Below are 17795 nucleotides of genomic sequence, written 5' to 3'. Positions count from 1 at the left end.
ACGGCTATTTCTCATGATTCTGTGGGGTGACAAATGCTTCTTCTGATCTTACCTGGACTCGCTCAGTAGCTGTGGTCAGCAGGCAGCTTGGCTAATTGGCCTATGATGGCCTCAATCTGGAGCTTCAGTTGGGATTTTTGGCCTTCTCTTTCCAGCTGGACTTCTTCAGAAGGTGGTGGAAATGTTCCAAGAGAGTGAGAGCAGAAGCTGTAAGTTCTTGGCAACAGCCACTTCTGCTGCATTCTTTCTGTTCAAGAAAATCACAAGACCAGCTCTGATTCAAAGGGCTGGAAAATAGACCCCATCTTTGATGAGAGGGAATGCAAAGAATTTGTGGCCATCTTAAATCTACTAAAGTACTCATCCTTGTATACACCTCTGGTGTAAAGGAAGTGTGTGTCTCTAAAGTGTGTACCAAGAAGTAGAATTGCTGGAACTGAATTTTCCAACTTGGGTTTTTTAATTACTCAGTTTTTTTTTATTGCAATATAATTCACAGGCCATAAAATTAATCATCTTAAAGGGGTGAATTCAAGAGCTTTTAGGGTGTGCAACCATCATTCTTATTTAACTCCAGAACATTTTCATTAACCCAAAAAGAACCCCCTAACTCAGTAATCAATCTCCATTTCTCTCCTCCTCAGCCCCTGGCAAACACCTGTAGATTTGACTTTTTTTTGTTTTGTTTTTTGTTTTTAAAGATTTTAAAACTTTTAAAGAGCGAGGCAGAGACACAGGCAGAGGGAGAAGCAGGCTCCCTACAGGGAGCCTGATGTGGGACTTGATCCCGGGTCTCCAGAATCAGGCCCTGGGCTGAAGGCAGCGCCAAACCGCTGAGCCACCAGGGCTGCCCAGATTTAACTATTTTGAACATTTCATATAAATGGAATCATACAATACATAGTGTTTTGTATCTGGCTTTTAAACTTAGCATAATGTTTTCAAGGTTCATGCACATGGTGGCATGTATCAGTACCTCATTCCTTTTTAATGGCTGAATAATATTCCACTGTATTGATTAACCACTTTCTGTTTATCCATTCATCAGCTGATGGATATTTATGTTGTTTCTACTTTTCAGCTCCTATGAATAATACTGCTGTGAACATTCACGCACAACTTTTTGTACAAACACACATTCTCAGTTCTCTGGTATATATATTTTAGAGTTGGGTCATATGGTAATTCTATGTTTAACTTTTCAAGGAAGTACCATACTAGTTTCCACAGTGGCTGAACCATTTTACATTTCTATCAACAAATTCATGTGGTTTCTAATTTCTCCAAATCTTTGCCAACACTTGCTTCTTTCCATTTTAAAAAAGTATAGCCATTCTAGTGGGTGTAAAGTGCTATTTCATCGCTGATTTTGATTTGCATTTCTCTAATGCCCAATGATGTCGAGAATTTTTTTAGTGTTCTTATTGGCTATTTGCATGCCTTCCTTGGAGAAAAGTATACTGAAATCCTTTGTCCACTTTTAAAATGGGTTGTCTTCTTATTGTTGAGTTGTAAGAGTTCTTTATATATTCCAGATAGTAGACTAGTCAAATATATGATGTCCAAATATTTTTGTCCCATTCTGTGGGTTGTCTTTTCTCTTTCTCAATAGCGTCCTTTAAAACACACAAGTTTTGGGACTCCTGGGTGGCTCAGAGGTTCAGTGTCTGCCTTTGGCTTGGGGCGTGATCCCAGAGTTCCGGGATCAAGTCCCACATCCGGCTTCCTGCATGGAGCCTGCTTCTCCCTCTGCCTGTCTCTGCCTCTCTCTCTCTCGGTCTCTCATGAATAAATAAATAAAACCTTTAAAAAATAAAACACGTTTTTATTTTGATAAAGTCCAATATATCTACTTTTTCTTTGATTGCTCATGCTTTTAGTGTCATATCCAAGAAATAAATCATTACCTAATCCCAGGTTATGAAAATTTACACCTATGTTTTCTTCTAAAAGTTTTATAGTTTTAGGGGTGCCTGGGCAGCTCAGTTGGTTGGGAATCTGCCTTCAGCTTAGGGCATGATCCCAGGGTCCTGGGATGGAGCCCCATGTCAGACTCCCTTCTTGGTGGGGAGCCCGCTTCTCCCTCTTCCCTGCTTGTGCTCTCTCTCTCTATTTCAAATAAATAAGTAAAATCTTTAAAAATATGTAAGTTTTATATTTTAGCATTTATATGAAAGTCTTTTTTTTTTTTTAAAGATTTTATTTATTCATGAGAGACACACAGAAAGAGAGGCAGAGACACAGGCAGAGGGAGAAGCAGGCTCTACACAGGGAGCTCAATGTGGGACTCAGTCTCTGGACTCCGAGATCACGCCCTGAGCCAAAGGCAGACACTCAACTGCTGAACCACCCAGGCGTCCCTACATGAAGGTCTTTGACACAGTTATCGTTAATTCTTAAATATGGTGTGAGGTATGGTGATACAGTTTAATTCATTTTTAAATATGGATATCCAAAGGAATGTCCAGCATCATTCCTTTGGATATCCAATACGGTTTGCTGAAAAAAACTGTTCTTTCCCTAGTGGGTAGTCTTGGGATCACTGTTGAAAATCAATTGGCGGGATCCCTGGGTGGCGCAGCGGTTTGGCGCCTGCCTTTGGCCCAGGGCGCGATCCTGGAGACCCGGGATCGAATCCCACATCGGGCTCCCGGTGCATGGAGCCTGCTTCTCCCTCTGCCTGTGTCTCTGCCTCTCTCTCTCTCTGTGTGACTATCATAAATAAATAAAAAATTAACAAAAGAGGCAACCTTAAAAAAAAAAAAAAGAAAAGAAAATCAATTGGCTACCATGATAATATCAAATAATAAGAATAATAGCCAGCATCCCTGCCTTGTTCCTAGTTTGGAAATAGTTCTATCATTTCACCTTTATGTATGCTGTTTGATATGTGTATTATCAGACACAAAAATTTATCTTTAATTCGGGTTTACTAATGTTTAATCATAAATGATTATTGAATTTTATCGCCTACTTTTTCCTGCAGTTATTGAGATGATCACATTTTTCTCCTTTAACCATACCATGTTAATACCATGTGGTGTATTACATTTATAGATTTTCTGTTGTTGAAATGCCTCTTCATTCCTGGGACAACCAATTGCAATTATTTTCTATTCTGAGTTCCTTTTCTAGCTCCCTGTCTTAGATTATGCTTTGGAGGGTCAATGTCATTTCCTGTTCTGGGTCCTCATCAAAAACTCCAGTTTCTTAGTTGGAATGTTCTCTTAGAGCTTCCGGAAGCTTGGATTTGCTCATTAGTGATTGGTGGGGGTGGCCAAGAGGCTCCAGGGCAGAGCCCAGTGCTTTGGGCTGTGTATTTGTCAAGAGGAGCCTGATGAAAGTCAGGTGCAGAGCACGTAGCAGCTTTCCAAAGTCACCTACTTTGGTCTTTAAGCAGCAGATTCAAATTCTCTGTCCTTGTCTGTAAAGTTTATTCTGTCTCATAAAAATTTTTCTGGCGAAAAGTATAACTTTTATCATTTCATGTTCTGAACACTTCCTATAAGCCAGGCACTGTGCTCCATGATTTATTATATACATTATTAAAAATGATGTTAGCTATCATTGACTGATCCTTTAGCCAGGTGTAGGCACTGTGCTAATTGTTCTAGCAGTATTTCATTTAATCCCCTTATCCTCCCTGTGGGGTAGGTATTATCATCTCTAATTTACAGAAAATGAAACTAAGGCCAAGAGAGGCTAACTCGCCATTGGTCGTAAGACAGATTCAAGGTTCAAATTCAGGTTTGTCTCATTGCAGAGCCTATGCCCTTAGCCACTGCTATACATGCTATGCATAATTAACTTTGTCAGCCCAAGCTCCCATGACCAGTATTAAGTACTGACAGCTCCGTGTGACCAGAGCGTGACCGAGCATTGCCAAGCGTGATTGGCTGGGGTCATTTGTGGTCTGATTGGTCTCAGTGTCAGGCTGTGATACATGCTCACATGAGGTGTTCTGCAGTAACAGACCCTTAGGGAAACTGTGGTGTGCTTTTCTTTTTCAGCTTTTAAGAAATAATAGCTTTATTTGTGATGCAATTAATCTACCATAAAATTTCCCAATTTAAAGTGCACAATTTTCTGTATATTCACAGACTTGAACAACCATCACCATAATCAATTTTAGAATATGTTCATCACCCCCAAAAATACACCCAGAAGCTCTTTATCCATTAGTAGTCTTCACTTCCTCCCAAACTTCTCACCACCAGGCAACCAATCTGCAGAATATGGATTTGCCTTTTCTGGATATTTCATCTAAATGGAATCATACTTTATGTATACTTTATCCATGTTGTAGCATATACCAGTACTTTCTTATTCCTTTTTCTTTTCTTTTTTTTTTTTTAAGATTTTATTTATTTATTCATGAAAGGCACACACACACACACAGAGGCAGAGACACAGAAGAGAAGCAGGCTCCATGCAGGAAGCCCATTGTGGGACTTGATCCCAGGACTCCAGGATCACGCCCTGGGCCGAAGGCAGGAGCCAAATCGCTGAGCCACCCAGGGATCCCCCCTTTTTATTTTCAAGTAATATTCCATTGTATCGATATACCACATTTTGTTTTTCCATTCATCAGTTGATGGACATTTGGGTTGTTTCTACTTTTTGGCTATTGATCTCACAACCCTGAGATCACGACCTAAGCCAAAACCAAGAGCTGGTCACTTAACTGACTGTGCCACCCAGGAGCCCTGGAAGAGCTTCTTTATATAGCAAAGGCCAAGAACAGAAGCGGCATGGCTCCTTGAAGTCTGGGCTTGAAACTCCTGCTCCACTTCTACATTCTGTTGGTCAAAGCAAGTCACATGGCCACCCGAGATTCAAGAGGTGGGGACAGGCTCCACAGCTTAATGGGAAGAGCAACAATGTCATATTGTAAAAGGCGTTTGTGAAATGATGTAAAGAATTATTGTGAACATCTTTGCAAATGATCTACTATGTAATGCATTACAGACTATATATATATATATATTTTATTTATTTATTTATTTTTTTACAGACTATATTCTTGATAGGAAAAGCACTTCTGTTTCGGCTACACAGTGATGAAAACTGAATTGTCTGTTTACCATTTTATATATCTGATTAATGGAAGAATTTTCCGTAGACTAATTTCTGCTTTTCTACATTTGAAATCTTGTCTCTCCACCACCATACACTTTTGATGTGGGTGCCACAGGATTTGTTCACGTTGCAATAGGATCTTTGGGCTTGCAACTTCAGCGCACAACATTGGGTAGCAATGGTATTTCTGAAACCATTACTACACCAGGAAAGCTAGCAATAATTTAAGTATACATGGAAGTTACTACAAACCATATAAACATATCTCACTAAATTCAAACTAAATGTATCCCTAATTCAACTTCCTCTTACTGACTAAATTCCAAAAATGCCCAGGTCTTTGCCAATGCTACTCTACAGAAGGGAAAGTATAAGTGAAGGAAAATCAGAATGGAAAGTGATATAGGGGATCCCTGGGTGGCTCAGCGGTTTGGCGCCTGCCTTTGGCCCAGGGCGCGATCCTAGAGTCCCGGGATCGAGTCCCGCGTCAGGCTCCTGACATGGAGCCTGCTTCTCCCTCCTCCTATGTCTCTCTCTCTCTCTCTCTCTGTGTCTATCATAAATAAATAAATAAATCTTAAAAAAAAGAGAAAGGGATAGATAAATTGGATAATCACCAATTATAGTTAAAATATTTTATCTTTGTAAATTTTTTAAAACATATGACCACATGAACACACTGCTAAGGCCCTTGCCTAGGTCTTAGGAGAAGTTTGTGTTAGTGGGCCTGAACTCAAGTTTCATTAGTTTTTTGGCAAACACTTGTGGTAGATGGGATAGTAGCTCTCCCCTGCCCCCCAAATTTTCATATTCTAATCCCTGGAACCTGTGAACACAATATGTTACCTTTCAAGGCAGAAGAGACTTTGTAGATGTGATTAAATTGAGGATATTGAGAAGGCAAGATTATCCCGAATTATCTGGTCTGCCTAATGTAATCACAAGGGTCCTTATTTGTGGAAGAGTAAGGAGCAGAGATAGAGAAGAAGATGGGGCACCTGGGTGACTTGGTTGGTTCAATGTCTGCCTTCAGCTCAGGCCATGATCTTGGGGTCCTGGGATCGAGCCCCACATCAGGCCCTCTGCTCAAGGGGAAGCCTGCTTCTCCCTCTCCCTCTGCCTGCTACTCCCCCTGCTTGTGCTCTCTTTCTCTCTCTCTCTGTCAAATAAATAAAATCCTTTAAAATTTTTTTTAATTTTTTTTTTTTTTTTTTTTTTTTTTTTTTTTTATTTATGATAGTGAGAGAGAGAGAGAGAGGCAGAGACACAGGCAGAGGGAGAAGCAGGCTCCATGCAGGGAGCCCGACGTGGGATTCGATCCCGGGTCTCCAGGATCGCGCCCTGGGCCAAAGGCAGGCGCCAAACCACTGCGCCACCCAGGGATCCCTAAAATTTTTTTTAAAAAGAGAAGGAGATGTGATGCCATTTGAAGAAGACTCAATCAACCATTGTTGGCTTTGAAGATGGAAGGAAATCATGGCTGAGCTGAGGTAAAGGACAAGTTTATTGAGAGAAGAGAGATTAAGAAACCGAAAGATTTTTCTAAATAGCTTTATTGAGATATACTTCACATACCATATTATTCACCTGCTGAAAGTATATAATTTTCTGGCTTTTAGTATATTTACAGAGTTGTACATTCATCACTAAAATCAATTTTAAAAATTTCAAAAAAAAATTTCATTACTCTTAAAAGAAACCCATACCCTTTACCATCAGTCCCTATTTATCCACATCCCCAGCCCTAGGCAAACAGTAATCCGATTTCTGTCTCTATGGATTTATCTCTTGGTATTTCATATCAATGGAATCTTATAATATGTGGTGTTTTCGGACTGGCTCCTTTCATTGAGTATATTTTCAAAGGTCATCCTCTTTGTTGACAATAGAATGCCTAAAAATTATGATTCTTGGTATCAGAGAGCAGGCCAGTGATCCAGAAATTAAAACCTTCAGGGAATGAGGAGTGACCCTGTGTCTGTAGATATCTGTCATAAAGAGGGGAAGAAGCTGTATGATCTAATGAAATGAGAGTCAAAGTCAGCTCAAATAAAGAGAGGTTTACTCTGGGGCATCCAGGGAAAGAAGATGATAAGGCTGGCTATTAGGAAACAGAACCAGAAAGTCAGGAACCAAGGTTGTGCTGCAGAGTCACCAGGCACTACCATTTCTGTCTCTCCTCTTGGTGGCCCTTCCCTTGACCTCACCTGACCCAACATGGCCTCCATAGCTCCAACACTACCTGGCCTTTCCTTTCGTGCACACTAACTGACTTCATCTTTGGGTCCTAAATTTTTAGGACAGGGAGCTTGATTGGTTCAGCCTGGCCTGAGAGTTGGTGTCTCCTTGCATCTGTTGTCTACCCTCCCTTCAATCAGCCATGACCTAAGTGGTGGAGTCATGAGACACAACAACAGCTGAGACAGTGAGCTGAGATCCTCTCAGAACTAGATGTGGCTGAAGAGAAAAGGGGCAGCCTCACTGGCTCCCCCAGGAAGCACAAATACCGAAAAAGGAAGCAGGGCAGCTGTGCTCAGGGCAGCTGGCAAAGCTGAGGTGGACCTCAGTTCTCCATGCTGCCTGTGGATTGCCCCAGCCAAGGGAGTAGTTTCTGGCTATTCCACACCTCCCCATCTGTCCTGGTAATAAACCCTCATCGATCCCACAAGGACATCTGGGCAGGCAGGATTCTTCCTTGCTGTCCAAAAAAGCCTAACTAATATACTCTCCTTTCACAAATCAGTGCCAGGGAATTTGTTGAGACCTCTTTCTCATTTCTTCTTTTTTTTTTTAAGTTTTTTATTTATTTATGATAGTCACACACAGAGAGAGAGAGGCAGAGACACAGGCAGAGGGAGAAGCAGGCTCCATGCACCGGGAGCCCAACATGGGATTCGATCCCGGGTCTCCAGGATCATGCCCTGGGCCAAAGGCAGGCGCTAAACCGCTGCGGCACCCAGGGATCCCCTTCTTTCTCATTTCACCAAAATTTCCAGGAGAAAGAAATTTTGTCAAAATAGGTCAGCTCCCACCACAAGCCTACTAAAGCTCCTGAGTTAATTCTCATGGTGAAGACAGAAAGAGAGGAAAATAAGAGCAAAGAAAAGGAGTCTCCAGGACTCTCGGAATTAAGGGGGGCATGAGCATAATTTTATTTTTTTAGAAAGTATTATGATAAAAAAATATACAACTCCAGCTGATCTAGCTTTCCATGTAGAAGAAGGGAAATAGCCAACTTCAGTCCACCCTAGCCATCATGTCCCAACTATAGGACGGAAGCAACTGAGATGTGTGAAGTTTGTAGTCCAGAGGCACAGGTTCACAAAAAGACTAAGATCTAATCACAGAACTATAGAACACTTCTCTCCCAACACCCACCTGCCATATTACAGCCTATTTTTACGTCAGTTCTTTTTACAGAGTACAAACTCCTCAGCTTTGCCAGAGGACATGTCCAGCTACAAAAAAAAAAAAAAAAAAAAAAAAAAATTACACTAAAAGGCAAAAATATAAGTTGAAGAGACAGAGCAAGCATTGGAACCAGACTCAAAGGGGTGCCTGGATGGCTCAGTTGGTTAGACATCTGCCTTTGGTTCAGGTCAGGGTCCCAGGCCCTGGGATCAAGCCCCACATTGGGAAAAGCTGAGCAGGGAGCCTCCTTCTCCCTCTCTCTGCTGCTCCCCTGTTTGTGCTCTCTTTCTTGCTTTCTCTATAAGAAAGAAAGAAAGAAGAAAGAAAGAAAGAAAGAAGAAAGAAAGAAAGAAAGAAAGAAAGAAAGAAAGAAAGAAGAAAGAAAGAAAGAAAGAAAGAAAGAAAGAAAGAAAGAAAGAAGAAAAGAAAAAAAGAAAAGAAAAGAAAAGAAAAGAAAAGAAAAGAAAGTCTTAAAGAAAAAGAACCAGACTCAGATATGGCATGGATGTTGGAAGTATCAGGCCAGGAATTTGTCACAACTAAAATTAATAAGCTAACAACTTTAATGGAAAAGTAAACAGCATGCAAAAAGAGATGACATAAGCAGAGAGCTAGAAATTCTAAGAAAGAACCAAAAAGAAATGTTAGAGATCAAAAACACTGTAGCAGAAATGAAGAAATGAGGAATGCCTTTTTTTTTTAATTTTTAAATTTATTTATGATAGTCACACAGAGAAAGAGGCAGAGACACAGGCAGAGGGAGAAGCAGGCTCCATGCACCGGGAGCCTGACATGGGATTCGATCCCGGGTTTCCAGGATCGCGCCCTGGGCCAAAGGCAGGTGCCAAACCGCTGCGCCACCCAGGGATCCCTGAGGAATACCTTTGACGGCTTATTAGTAGACTGGACACAGCTGAGAAAAGACTCTCTGAGCTTGAAGATATTTCAGTAGAAACTTCTAAATCTAAAAGAAAACATAAAGGTGCACGGGTGCCTCAGTCAGTTAAGCATTTGACTCTTGGTTTTAGACTGGGTCATGATCTTGGGATCATGAGGCTGAGCCCTGTGTTGGGCTCTGTGCTCAGCAGAGTCTACTTGGGATTTTCTCTCTCCCACTCTCTCCTCCTCTACCCTCCCCTTCCCTCCAGCTCATGTGCTCTCTGTTAAATAAATAAATAAATAAACAAACAAACAAATAAATAAATAAATAAAAATCTATTAGGAAAATATATTTTAAAAGAAGGAAAATTATATAGATTAGAAGCCCAGATCTACATAAAGAAAGAAAGAGCATCAAAGAAGGAATAAGTGAATGTAAAATATAGAACACTTCTCTCCCAACACCTACCTGCCATATTACAGCCTATTTACATCAGTTTCTTTTACCTATTCTTTTTTTTTTTTTTTAAGATTTTATTTATTCATGAGAGACACACAAAGAGAGGAAGAGACTTAGGCACAAAGAGAAGCAGGCTCTCTGCAGGGAGCCTGATGCAGGACTCAATCCCTGGACCCCAGGATCACGACCTGAGCCAAAGGCAGACAGATGCTCAACCACTGAGCCACCCAGGTGCCTCTCTTTTTCTTATTCTTAATTGATCTACAGATGAGAGTTTGTTCAAAATAATAAATAGCAACAATGTATTTGTGTGTGTGTGTTTTAAGAATTTATTTATTTATTCATGAGAGACAGAGAGAGAGAGAGGCAGAGGGAGAGGCAGGCTCCATGCAGGAGCCCGACGTGGGACTCGACCCCGGGTCTCCAGGATCATGCCCTGGGCTGAAGGTGGTGCTAAACTGCTGAGCCACCAGGCCTGCCCTATTTGTGTATGTTTATGTATATGCCAAATAAATAACGTCAATGATACAAGGAACAAGAGAGAGAATTAAGATTATTTTGTTATGGGGGCTGGGCTAAATGGGTGATGGGTATTAAGGAGGGCACTTGGGACACCTGGGTGGCTCAGAGGTTGAGAGTCTCTGTTTGGCCCAGGGCGTGATCCTTGAGTCCTGAGATTGAGTCCTACATCGGGCTCCCTGCATGGAGTCTGCTTCTCCCTCTGCCTGTGTCTCTGCCTCTCTCTCTGTGTCTCTCGTGAATAAATAAATAAAATCTTTAAAAAAAAAAAAAAGAGGGCACTTGTTATGATGAGCACTGGATGTTGTATGTAAGTGATGAATCACTGAGTTCTACTCTAGAAACCAATATTGCAGGGCACCTGAGTGGTTTAGTCAGTTAAATGTCTGCCTTCGACTCAGGTCATGATCCCAGGGTCCTGGGATAGAACTCGGCATTGGGGTCCTTACTCAGCAGGGATCCTGCTTCTCTCTCTCCCTCTGCCTGCTGCTCCCCCTGCTTGTGCTCTCTTTCTCAGTCAAATATATAAATAAAATTAAAAAAAAAACCAATACCAATATATAAATAAAATTAAATAAAATAAAACCCAATACATTGTATATCAACTACCTAAAATTTAGTAAAAAATAAGACTAGTGATTTTTTTTTTAAATATTGTCATTATTATAAGGTATTTGTACAACCTATAAAGCAGTATGGTGTTATATGAAGGTCAACTTGGATTAGGTATAAATGTGTATTACAAACTCAAGGGCAACTACTAAAAAAAAGTAAACTAATATGCCAAGAAAAGGGGATCCCTGGGTGGCTCAGTGGTTTAGCGCCTGCCTTCGGCCCAGGGGGTGATCTTAGAGTCTGGGGATTGAGTCCCACATCCGGCTCCCTGCATGGAGCCTGCTTCTCCCTCTGCCTCTGCCTCTGTCTCTCTCTCTCTCTCTTTGTGTCTCTCATGAATAAATAAATTAAATCTTTTAAAAAAATAATATGCCAAGAAAGGGGAGAAAATGAAATTATATAAAATGCTCAATAAAATCCACAAAGACCGAAAAAGAGTGGAAGACAAAAATAAGAACAAAGAACAAAGAGAGCGGGCAGCCCCAGTGGCCCAGTGGTTTGGCGCTGCCTTTGGCCCAGGGCGTGATCCCGAGATCCCGGGATTGAGTCCCATGTCGGGCTTCCTACATGGAGCCTGCTTCTCCCTCTGCCTGTGTCTCTGCTTCTCTCTCTCTGTGTCTATCATGAATAAATAAATAAAATCTTAAAAAAAAAAAGAACAAAGAGAGCAAATACAAAACAGTAGCAAATATGGCAGATATTACTCCAACTATATCAATAATTACTTGGAACATCAATGGGCTAAATGTACCAATTAAAAGTCAGATTGTTGGAGAGTATCATAAAACAAGATCCAACTCTATATATCATCTATGGGAACCCTCCTTTAAATATAAAGACATATATAAATTAAAAGTAAATGGATGGCTGGGGTGCCTGGGTGGCTCAGTCCATTAAGTATCTGTCTTCAGCTTAGATCATGATCTGAGGGATTGAGCCCCACACTGTCAGGCTCCCTGCTCAGTGGAAAATCTGCTTCTCCCTCTGCCCCCTCCTCCTGCTCCTCCTCTCTCTCACTTACTCTCTTTCTCAAATAAATAAAATCTTTTTAAAAAAAAACATTAAAAAAAAGTACATGGATGGGGAAATATGTACTATGCTAATACTAATTAAAAGAAAGAGTAGCTATATTAACTTAAGACAGAGTAGACTTCAGAGCAAAAAAAAATATTCAGGGATGGTGTATCCACTCTGGAAGACAGTATGGAGATTTGTAAAAAAGTTAAAATAGAACTACTTTATGACCCAGCAATTATACTACTAGGTATTTATCCAAAGGATACAAAAAATACTCATTCAAAGGGGAATGTGCACCCCAATGTTTATAGCAGCACTATCAACAATAGCCAAATTATGGAAAGAGCCCAAATGTCCATCGACTGATGAATGGAAAAAGAAGTGGTATATATACACAGCAGAATATTACTCAGCCATCAAAAGAAGGAAATCTTGCCATTTGCAATGATGTGAATGGAACTGGAATGTATTATGCTAAGTGAAATAAATCAATCAAGACAAATACCATATGATTTCACTCATATGTGAAATTTAAGAAACAAAACAGATGAACACAGTAGAAGAGAAGGAAAAAGAAAACAAGATAAAAACTGAGAGGGAGGCAAACCATAAGAGACTGTTTTTTTTTTTTTTTTTTGAGACTGTTAACTATAGAGAACACACTGAGGGTTGCTGGAGGGGAGAAGAGTGGGGGGGATGGACGAAATGGGTGACGGACACTAAGGAAGTATGTTTTGTGATGAGCACTGGGTGTTATAAGTAAGTGATAAATCACTAAATTTTTAAGATTTTATTTATTTATTTACAGAGTGTGCATGAGCGTGAGCGAGGGGAGGGTGAGGAAGGAGGAGAATCTTAGCAGACTCCACATTGAGCATGGAGCCCAATGCAGGGCTCAATCCCATGACCTTGAGATCATGACCTAAGCCAAAATTAAGAGTCAGATGAACTTTATGGTCAACTAATATTCGATAAAGGAGGAAAGACTATCCATTGGAAGAAAGTCTCTTCAATAAATGGTGCTGGGAAAATTGGACATCCACATGCAGAAGAATGAAACTAGACCACTCTCTTTCACCATACACAAAGGTAAACTCAAAATGGATGAAAGATCTAAATGTGAGACAAGATTCCATCAAAATCCTAGAGGAGAACACAGGCAACACCCTTTTTGAACTCGGCCACAGTAACTTCTTGCAAGATACATCCACAAAGGCAAAAGAAACAAAAGCAAAAATGAACTATTGGGACTTCATCCAATAGTTCCAAAGAGAAGAAGCTTTTGCACAGCAAAGGATACAGTCAACAAAACTAAAAGACAACCTACAGAATGGAGAAGATATTTGCAAATGACGTATCAGATAAAGGGCTAGTTTCCAAGATCTATAAAGAACTTATTAAACTCAACAGCAAAGAAACAAACAATCCAATCATGAAATGGGCAAAAGACATGAACAGAAATCTCACAGAGGAAGACATAGACATGGCCAACACGCACATGAGAAAATGCTCTGCATCATTTGCCATCAGGGAAATACAAATCAAAACCACAATGAGATACCACCTCACACCAGTGAGAATGGGGAAAATTAACAAGACAGGAAACCACAAATGTTGGAGAGGATGCGGAGAAAAGGGAACCCTCTTACACTGTTGGTGGGAATGTGAACTGGTGCAGCCACTCTGGAAAACTGTGTGGAGGTTCCTCAAAGAGTTAAAAATAGACCTGCCCTACGACCCAGCAATTGCACTGTTGGGGATTTATCCCAAAGATACAGATGCAATGAAACGCTGGGACACCTGCACCCCGATGTTTCTAGCAGCAATGGCCATAATAGCCAAACTGTGGAAGGAGCCTCGGTGTCCATCGAAAGATGAATGGATAAAGAAGATGTGGTTTATGTATACAATGGAATATTACTCAGCCATTAGAGATGACAAATACCCACCATTTGCTTCGATGTGGATGGAACTGGAGGGTATTATTCTGAGTGAAGTAAGTCAATTGGAGAAGGACAAACAGTGTATGTTCTCATTCATTTGGGGAATATAAATAATAGTGAAAGGGAATATAAGGGAAGGGAGAAGATGTGTGGGAAATATCAGAAAGGGAGACAGAACATAAAGACTCCTAACTCTGGGACACGAACTAGGGGTGGTGGAAGGGGAGGAGGGCGGGGGATGGGGGTGAATGGGTGATGGGCACTGAGGGGGGCACTTGACGGGATGAGCACTGGATGTTATTCTGTATGTTGGTAAATTGAACACCAATAAAAAATAAATCTATTAATAAAAAAAAGAGATTCCCAGTCAACTGAGCCAACCAGGTGCTCCATGATCACTAAATTCTACTCCTTTTTTTTTTTTTTTTTTTTACTAAATTCTACTCCTAAAACCAATACTATACTATATGTTCACTAACTTGAATTTAAATAAAATATTGGAAGGAAAGAAATACAACAAAACAAAAGTATTGGAGAAAATAAACACACAAGAAAAGCTGGCATTCTAGAATTCTATACCTACTGAATATTCCTGGAAAATAATGAAGGCAAAATAAAAATATACAAAGATATTGAGATATACGAAGAATGAATTCATCACTAGTAAACCTGAACTACAAGAAATGTTAAAGAATATATTTTAGAAAAAAATTCATGGTTTTATGAACAAGCAACATTAATATATTGATTAAGACTGGAGAATCTGGGGACAGACTCCATTACTCTCTAACTGTGTGACTTTGGGCAAGTAACAACTTTATGTTTCATTTTTCTCATAAGTTGCAGATAATGATGGAATCTAACTTAAAGGGTGGTTGTGAAGATTAAATCATGTGATGTATGTGTTGCATGTGTGTATATGCACACATGTGTGTACAACACTGGCATAATAAAAGTAATATTTATTATATATAAATATAACTGTTAAAAAAATTAACTTATTAATTATATAACATTAAAATATATATAACTGTTAAAAAAAGTTTTCTTTTTTTTAAAGTTTTCAAGTATAAAGAGAGGCACTGCATAATGATAAAGGGGTTACTTCCTCAAGAAGAAAGAACAATCCTTATCATATAGATGTCTAACAACAGCATCAAAATATGTGAGGCAATAACTCATAAAACTTCAGGGAGAAATAGATGAATCCAATATTATAGTTGAGGACTTCAACACTCCTCTAACAGAAGTGGACAGACCCAACAGTCAGAAAATCAGTCAGTACACAACTGAACTCAACATCACCATCCATCAGCTGGTATAATGGACATCTATAGACCACTCTATCCAACGTCTATAGCATTATTAAGCTCACATGAAACATTCATCAAAGTGGGCTACATCTGGACTGTAAAACACACCTTAACAAATTTAAAAGCATAGAAATCATACTATGTCTGCTTTCAGACCATATGGAATTAAAATGAGATATCAGCAACAAAGAGATAGCTGAAAAAGTCTCCAAGACTTGGGGATTAAACAACATACTTCTAGAGAACAAAGAAGAAGAGAAGTCAAAGAAGAAATCTCAAGATAAATTTAAAATATTTTGACTAAATGAAAACACAACTTAAAAAAAAAAAAAAAGAAAACACAACTTATCAAAATTTGTGGGATGGAGCAAAAGTAATACTTACAGGGAAATTTATAGTATTGAATGATGTATTAGAAAAGAAGAAAGATTTAAAACCAATCATAAAAAAAAACAATCATTTAAGCTTCCATCCTAAGAAACTAGAAAAATAGGTACACCTGGATGGCTCAGCAGTTTAATGTCTGCCTTTGGCTCAGGTCCTGATCCTGGGATCCGGGATTGAGTTCCACATCAGGTTCTCCGTGGGGAGCCTGCTTCTCCCTCTGCTTGTGTCTCTGTCTCTCTCTCTCTCTGTGTCTCTCATGAATGAATAAATAAAATCTTAAAAAAAAAACCCAGAAAAATAAAAGATAATTTTAAATCCAATATAAGGAGAAGAGGGACGCCTGGATGGCTCAGTGGTCGGGCTCTGCTTTCTGCTCTGGGTGTGATCCTGGAGTTTGGGGATCGAGCTCCACATCAGGCTCCCTGAGGGGAGCCTGGTTCTCCCTCTGCCTGTGTCTCTGCCTCTCTCTCTCTGTCTCTCTCATGAATAAACAAATAAAATCTTTAAAAAAAATAAAGAGAAGAAAAGAAACAATAAAAATGAGAGTAGAAATCATGACATTGCAAACAGGAAATTAAAAAGAAAATCAATAAAAGCAAAAGCTGTTTTTTTTTTTTTTTAAGATCAATAAAATCAATAAGCCTATAGCCAGGTTAACTAAGAAAAAGAGAGAGGGGGATCCCTGGGTGGCTCAGCAGTTTAGCACCTGCCTTTGGCCCAGGGCGCGATCCTGGAGTCTCAGGATTGAGTCCCACGTCGGGCTCCCTGCATGGAGCCTGCTTCTCCCTCTGCCTGTGTCTCTGTCTCTCTCTGTGTGTCTGTCATGAATAAATCAATAAAATCTTTAAAATAATAATAAATAAATGCATAAAAAGCACTTGACAAAATTCAACATCCATTAATGACAAAAATTCTCAGTAAACTAGAAATAGGGGTGAACTTCCTCAACTGCATAAATAGTATCTACAAAACACCTGCGGCGGGACACCTGGGTGGCTCAGTGGTTGGGCACCTGCCTTTGGCTCAGGGCGTGATCCTGGGGTCCCGAGATCAAGTCCTGCATCGGGCTTCCCGCAAGGAGCATGCTTCTCCCTCTGCCTATGTCTCTGCCTTTCTCTCTCAGTCTGTCTCTCATGAATAAATAAATCTTTTTTAAAAAATGACACCTGTAGCTAACATCTTAGTGGTAAGAAACTTAAAGCTTCATCGTTAAGATCATGAATAAGGCAAGATGTCCCCTCCTACTATTTCTTTTCAACATCATACTGGAAGTCCTAACTAATGCAATAAGATGAGAAAAGGAAATAAAAAGGGTACAGATTGGGAAGAGAGAAATAAAACTGTGTTTCTTCACAGAGGACATGATTAAGCAGAAAATCAGAAAGAATCAACAAAAAACATCCTGGAACTATATGATTAATAGCAAGGCTGCAGGATATAAGGTTAATATATATATGTATAATATATATATATATATATGTAAAAGATAGAAGAAGATATATATATATATATATATATATATATATATATATATATATATATATATATAATATTTGCTTTCCTATGTATTGGCAATGAACAGGTAAAATTTGAAATTAAATACATAATACTATTTAAGTTAGCACTCCCCAAAATAAAATACTTAGATACAAATCTAGCAAAATATGTACAAGATCTGTATAAAGAAAACTATAACATTTTGATAAAAGAAATCAAAGAACTAAATAAATGAAGAGATATTCCATGTTCCTGGATAGGAAAACTCAATATTTTCAAAGGTGTCAGTTTTTCCCAACTTGATCTATAGATTCAATGAAGTCCCAATCAAAATCCCAGCAAGTTATACTTGTGGATACTGACAAACTGATTCTAAAGCTTATATGGAGGAGCAAAATGAGACAGAGAAACTGAAGGAGCCCCATCAAAGACTGCTTTCTTGGTGCCTCTATTCTTGCTAGGACCTACACCCCTGCTCTACACATGCCTGTTGGTAGAAATAATGTATGTCCTCCTTGTAGAGGTCAAGGAGCTAATGATTTCTTTGGAGTCTTCCAGCACAAGAGATAACATTTAAGGAGTGACTGGTCAAGGTCCTCATTTTCCAAGACCACATACTCACAAGACCCCCAGCTCCAGGGCCTAAGTGGCTTATGGAGGAGACCTAAACACTTT

The 17795-nt window shown here is 39.6% G+C and overlaps 1 long non-coding RNA gene across 1 annotated transcript in view; it reads right to left on the bottom strand.

The window, feature by feature from the left end:
* Positions 1–222: 222 nt before the first annotated feature.
* Positions 223–17795, bottom strand: part of LOC140627843 (uncharacterized) — a 52088-nt gene continuing 34515 nt past the window's right edge. Inside the window, exon 3 of the long non-coding RNA XR_012026394.1 lies at positions 223–247. This is a non-coding gene — a long non-coding RNA (uncharacterized lncRNA). The remainder of the gene's footprint in view (positions 248–17795) is intronic.

The sequence above is a fragment of the Canis lupus genome, chromosome 3, assembly GCF_048164855.1.
Source record: "Canis lupus baileyi chromosome 3, mCanLup2.hap1, whole genome shotgun sequence".
In the NCBI taxonomy this organism is placed as follows: Eukaryota; Metazoa; Chordata; class Mammalia; order Carnivora; family Canidae; genus Canis; species Canis lupus.
This window is presented reverse-complemented; position numbering and strand designations above follow the sequence as displayed.